This window comes from Haemaphysalis longicornis, unplaced genomic scaffold (assembly GCF_048455015.1).
Source record: "Haemaphysalis longicornis isolate Haplotype H1 unplaced genomic scaffold, Haemaphysalis longicornis Haplotype H1 scaffold_4, whole genome shotgun sequence".
NCBI classification, from domain to species: domain Eukaryota; kingdom Metazoa; phylum Arthropoda; class Arachnida; order Ixodida; family Ixodidae; genus Haemaphysalis; species Haemaphysalis longicornis.
The window spans coordinates 33408391-33413485 of NW_027526361.1; the positions used below are offsets into that span (position 1 = coordinate 33408391).

The 5095-nt window shown below is 46.8% G+C and overlaps 1 pseudogene; it reads left to right on the forward strand.

Annotated features, from left to right (window-relative positions):
- Nucleotides 1-2172: 2172 nt before the first annotated feature.
- LOC144179708 (protein GVQW3-like) lies at nt 2173-4227 on the forward strand (annotated as a pseudogene).
- Nucleotides 4228-5095: the final 868 nt, after the last annotated feature.

The window sequence follows — 5095 nt, forward strand, 5'->3', positions numbered from 1 at the left end:
TTCATAGCTGTGTATAGTGTTGTGTGTGTGCGTGTGTGGGCGCATGCGCGTGCGTGTGGTGAGCTTCCCGTTCAGCATTACATTTAGAATCGCTAGCAATTGGTTTGCCCTGAACGCAAAATTACAGCCGTCATCTTCTGAACGTTATACTTTTAATCTCACCTTACTCAGCAATTAAACTCATTGCAAACCTTGATTAAGAAAATGGAGAAATAAGAACCTAAGAATTGGCCCGGTAATGACGGTAGTTCTGCGAGAAGTCAGCGCAAGCGTTTTAGTTTTTTCTTCAAGAACGCTTTCTGTAAAGTGTAAGAGACATACGCCTTTTGCCGGCGCATGTGAAGATCCTGTTTGAGATTGGTTTATTGTCGCTTCTTTTCCTTCTTTTATTTTCAATTTTCTGCATTTCTCTCAACTTTATTGGGTGTAAAACTTTGTTTTTCCCGTAGTAAAGCAATCAACGTTTTTTATATGCACAACTAATCCTGACTGCTCCCTAGTTACAGCCGCTTATCCATTAAATACGCGGTACCTCGCCGTGTAGGTATTAGCAACTTGGTGTTTCGAGATCAAGGTGTTTTTTCTCTTTCCTGTCCTGCTTATTTAGTGTTTTTTATAACAGCTAGTTTGGACACTTGAGTAAGAAGTTCTGACTTCCTTGTGGCGTGTGTACTGCCCCGCCACCTTGATGCAAGATTCTTAGGGCATGCTTTTGAACATGTGTAAAAACGATAGTTATTTCGGCACCCTTGCAGCTACATGTGTTTGTAAACTAAAGTAGCTATTTCCGATAATATAAACCACCTTTCGTTACGGTTTCACTCTTCTTGCGCTGAAGTTACTTTAACAAACAGGCAAAAGATTGTTAGTGACTTGGTGTAACTGTTAAAGTGTTTGGGAAGTAGTTATGCCCTCCCTCGTATCTATTTCTTGTTTCCGTTATTTTTTGTCTCTTAGAATTTTGTTCAGCACTATGTACATCTGTCCATTTTCCCGCAAAAGGCGCACGTCGGAAGTTGACTGCGTCGTCTGTGTAAGCAATATCACACGTTACCCGCCGCGGTGGCTCAGTGGCTAAGGCGTTGTGCTGCTGAGCCCGAAGTCGCGGGTTCGATTCCCGGCCACGGTGGCCGCATTTCTGTTGGAGGCGAAAAGCAAAAACGCCCGTGTGTACGAGATTTCGGCGTACGCTAAAGATCCCCAGGTGGTCAAAATTAATACGGAGCCCTCCACTGCGGCGGGCCTCATCGCCTGCGTTGCGTCGGCGCGTTAAACACCCACAATCAATCAATATAACACGTTGTTTATTGCTAACCAAAAAGTCCTCCTAGGTGAGACACTACGTCGAGTACGTCGAATAGGCGAGACGCTACGTCATATTATTCATAATGCGGAGAATTCTTTGGTGACCAAACTGAGTTTTTGTAGGTACAAATCAGCAGTTGGTTGGTATTTCCCGTGCTGCGAGAAACTGTTAGCGCTCTTCTATGTACCAACCACAACAGCTGTCATGAACATAGAGTATAAAGGCAAGACATTACCAAACCACTTGTCCTGATGGCACAGTTTCTACACCACAGCAATGCCAAGCGCATAAATAGCATTTCGCACATTAAATTCCATTCCCAAGCCCGTCGCTGTGGCTCAGTGGCTAAGGCGTTGTGCTGCTGAACATGAGGTTGCGGGTTCGATTCCCGGCCGCGGCGGCCGCTTTTCTGATGGAGGCGAAAAGCCAAAGCGCCCGTGTGTTCGAGAATTCGGCGCACGTTAAAGATCCCCAAGTGTTCAAAGTTCATCCGGAGCCCTCAACTACAATGAGCCTCATCTTATGTGTAGCGTCGGCGCGTTAAACCCATAATCAATCAAATGCCAAATACAAGTACATAGGCATCCAACTGCTTGTTACGAGAATACTACAAACGAACTTTCTACGATCTAAATAAAATGAAAACTATATGTTTTAGAGGACATATGAGGTGTGTTATAAAAGTATCCGATATTATTTTTTTTTGCGAACACCTGATGGATATGAAACAAGCGCACTTGCATGAGCCGACCTTGAACCTTCGTGTGCATGCGTGATTTTTTTTTCGGCTGCCGATAGCGTCAGTCACTCGGAGGCAGCGTTTTAGTGAGCTAGTGCGCAGTTCTCTCGTCGGTTTTTCTATTGCAATGAAAAGGACGGAGCGACTGGAGCAGCGCTACTGCATCGAAGTTTGCCAGGAAGTGGACGACAGCCAAGTGGAAACCATTCGGAAGGTTCAGACAGCTTTCGGTGACGATGCTATGAGCAGCACACACATTAAGGTGTGGTCACGGAGCAAGAAGAAGATAGGAGGTGAAAGGAGGCTTCCTAGCGCGGCCAGATAATGTCACAACCGCTCGTCAGAGGTTAAGCTAGCGGCATCTGCCGCGGGTAAAGAAACTGCGCGGCCACCACGATCGGCACTGCACTGCGCATCCACGGAAAGAATTGCGGCCACTATCATTTCGTCCATCAGGTGCAGCTACCCTCTCCTTCGCCGTCGCAGCTAGGAAGCTTCGCAGTCCGCTTTGGTTTTCATTGTGACATATCTGGTCGCTCGCCCGCGCTTGCCGCAATGGGCCGTTTCGCCTCCTATGTGTTCTTGGCTGATTCGATTGTGGACTTTGCAGTTGTATGGGACAAAGCTTCCGGTTTCTTCTTCTTCTTCTTCTTCGTCGTCGTCGTCGTCGTCTCGTCATCATCATCATCATCATCATGATCATCATCATCATGTAGCCTCTTATTGCGCAAAGTTGGCTTTACTGCAACGCGTTTTAGTGTAATCTAAGTCTTCAGCACACCAGTACTGCCTACCTCATATATCCATATCTTCAAAGTTGAAAGCACCAAGTTCATTAAAGCTCAACTATGGAGTTCGGAAAAAAATTCGTTTATTTCAAAGTCAGAACATTTAAAGGAGCCATGAAGAAAAAATACAAGCTTGCGTTATTCGAAAGATTCCGTGTTTTACAGTGCCCCCAGTGTTTGTCCAAACGCAAACGATGCTTCATTCACTGAGACATTAATTAATTTTAGTTAAAAATTTGGTTTTCCCGCTAAATTGTGTGTTTTCGTGGTCTGCAATGACTCACGGGAGCCGACCGCTTTGCAGCCGATTGGGAAGCCTTGTTTACCGTTAGGGAATCTAGAGGGCGCCACCATACCGTGGCAAGCCGTTTTCTGCCTTTGGTCTGTTTTTGACCGTATTGAAACCTGGTTTGTTTTTGTTCAGGGAGAAAATAACCTTTTCGTGAAACATTGTGCTCTCCGACAAATATGGTCACCTAAGACACCGTTGCTTGTGTCAATCGGCAAGTGTCGTCTGAGACAACCCGAAAGCCGCGCAGTCCTGTCGTCCTGTGCAGCTAAACCAAGCGTAGTTTGCGCAGTACCAACAGCAGTACGCATCGGTACTTCTATGTTTCCGTGTGCTTTCGCAACTTCCACTGTCGGTCCAACCATTTTTACGGCTTTAAAAAGAATGTGCCCTAAATTTAGGCACAAATAGCTCGTTCGGCAAGCTTAGAAGCTCTCCCTAATTTGCGTTTGCTTTTGCCGCCCTCCGCCAATCGTAGAGCTGGCTGGTATGACATCATAGGTTCTGTTGCGGGAAATGAGCTAGTGGGTCGCTTGACCATTCCGTTGTTTTTAATTATGTAACTTATTTGAGCGAAGTTTACGTTGAAAGGGGTGTCAGTAACATTACAACGAGGCACTCTTTTGAATGAACCCAACTTGTGTTTTCTCTTCATGGCTCCTTTAAACAAGGCCGCACATCGGTAGAGAGCGAGCCACGGTTCGGTCGGCCATCAACATGCCGAAATGACCAGGTCATTACCGAAGTGATCGCTGTGGTCATGCGGTACCGTCGTGTGATTATTCAAGAAATCGCGGAAGAGGTGGGCATCAGCGTTTTTTCTGCCCATTGAATTATGACCGAAGAATTGGCCATGAAAAGAGTTGCGGCCCAATTCGTGCCGAAGCTGCTCACGGTTGAGCAAAAGCAACTGTCTGTAGAAGTCTCACAGGACATGCTGGATTCCAGAAACAGTGACCCCGACTTTATGAACACCATAATCACTGGTTACGAGTCTTGGGTGTATGGGTACGACCCGGAAACCAAATACCAGTCGTTACAATGGAAGCATCTCACATCACGACACCAAAGAAGGCCCGCCAAGTGCGCCGCAACGTCAAAGTGACGCTGATTGCTTTCGTTCACTCCCGCAGTGTGGTACACCACGAGTACGCACCACCGGGTCAAGCAATCACCAAATAGTACTACAGGGCTGTCGTCCGTCGCCTACGTGATGCTTTGCACCGTAAAAGACCGGAGTTGTGGTCAACAGGAAATTGGCGCTTCCATCACGACAAGGCTCCTGCACATTCATCACACTTGATTCAGATTTTTTGGGCGAAAAACCAGAGTCCTGTAGTTCAACACGTTCCTTACTCTCCTGACTAGGCCCCCTTCGACTTCTGGCTGTTTTCCAAAATAAAGAGGTCATTGAAAGGAGCGCGATTTCCGACAAGATTGGACATTATGGGTGCAACGATAGCTGAGCTAAACTCCATTCAGAAAGAGGCCTTCTCGGAATGCTTCCAACAATGGCAGCACCACTGGGAGAAGTTTGTGGAGTCCCAAGGAGACTACTTGGAAGGTGATTAGGTTTCGAACGCTCCAGTTATGCCAGTTTTTTTTCTTCGGCCAAAGGTCGGATACCTTTCAAACAGACCTCGTATATGTGTATTTCCTAATGTGTAGAGGGGATTTTTTTTCGCAGTGAGGGATCGTTTCCAAAGGAACCTGATGCATTTACCATTTATGCTCTCGAGGCGCCTCAGGTCAGCTGAAAGAGCGAGGCTAGCAGCCACGCCGCTTTACACAAAAAAAACTTACAAATGGGCGCGAACACTGACGGCGGGACAATGAGCTTCACTGCCCAGGCGTGAAGTCACGTCGGCCTTGCTGAAGCCATGTATCATCTTTTTACCGCCGTGCAGCAGGTCGCCCAAACGATGAAATAGACACTGCTATAAGTACAACGGCACGAGCGAGCTGGCGCACGC